Source organism: Pteropus vampyrus, unplaced genomic scaffold, assembly GCF_000151845.1.
Source record: "Pteropus vampyrus isolate Shadow unplaced genomic scaffold, Pvam_2.0 Scaffold45, whole genome shotgun sequence".
Classification (NCBI taxonomy): Eukaryota; Metazoa; Chordata; class Mammalia; order Chiroptera; family Pteropodidae; genus Pteropus; species Pteropus vampyrus.
This window is the reverse complement of record NW_011888826.1, coordinates 5,653,423-5,654,851: the sequence shown is the minus strand read 5'-3', so window position 1 is coordinate 5,654,851 and position 1,429 is coordinate 5,653,423.

The following is a 1,429-nucleotide window of genomic DNA, read 5'->3' as shown; positions in this document are numbered from 1 at the left end:
CATAGAAAACTTTGTCTTCGACATCAAGGAGCTGTTTATTATAGAAACAGACATGTAAATTGACAGAGAAGGTAGAGGGTGATAAATACTATGACGAGCCTGGAATGTGAGCGTTGTAGGATCAGTGAAGCCTTCCTGAAGAAAGTGATGACCTCATGCCTGACCTGAGTCTAAAAGAGAAATAAGAGCTCTTCATGCAAAGACCAAGGCAAATGGGACTGAGAAAAGGAAACTGAGAAGAAAGGCAGAATAGTAACACAAACACAGAGGGTTACGAGTCATTTCATTTTCTACCAGCCTGGGGGCTGCATCTTCATTTTATTAACAGAGTCTTCTGAAAAACAAGTTTTTAATTTTTCTAAAACTTGATTCATCAAATTGCATTTTGTGTCCTAAGGAAGCTTTGTCTAACCGGTCACAATTTTATCCTACCTATTTTCCTGTATTAATTTTATAGCTTTAGATCTTACATTTAAGTCTATGCTCTGTTTAGAGTTAACTTTCGTATATGCTGTGAAGTAAGTTATTTCTGCTTACGGATATCCAATTGTTCCAATAGGATTTGTTGAAAAAGTATCATTTTCTTATTGAATTACCTTGGCACTTTTGTTGAAAAATCAATTAACCACATATTATGGGTTTATTTTCAGACTTCTATTTTGTTCAATTGATCTATATCTAGAAGGCTAATATCATGTGGTCTTCATTATTATAATTTCAGAGTAAGCCTTAAAATCAAGAAGCGTAATTCTTCCAACTTTATTCTTTTTCAAAATTGTTTTGGTCTTTGGCATTTCCATAAAAAGTTTTAAATTTGTTATTTCAACTAAAAATCCTAGGATTTTTGTTGGGATTTCATTGAATTTATAGATTATTTTGGGCAAAACAATATCTTAATTACATTAAGACCCTCATATGATGAACATGGTAGAGCCCTTTATCCATTTAGGTCTGCTTTAATTCCTCTCAGTATTCTTTTGCAATTTTTAGTGCACAGGTCATATATATGTTTTGTGGAATTTATGTCTAAGTATTTCATTTTTGAAACCATTATAAATGGGAATTTTTTGAATTTCTGATTATTAGTAGTATAAAGAAATATAATGATTTTTGCATATTGACTTTGTGTTCTACAACCTTGTTAAACTCACTTATTAGTTTTAGTAGCTTTTTTTGTAGACTCTGATAAAGAATTTACAGCTATATATATGAATAATATATAAAGAACTCATATACCTCAGTATTAAGTGGAAGTGGACAAATAACCCAATTTCACAAAGGCAAAGGCTCTTAGATTCTTCATCAAAGAAGGTATACTAATGACAAATATATGAAAAGATGCTCAACATCTTTAGCCATCAGAAAAATGTAAGTTTGTAAAACATAATTATAAATCCATAGGAATGGCTAAACTTAAAATGGCTGATAG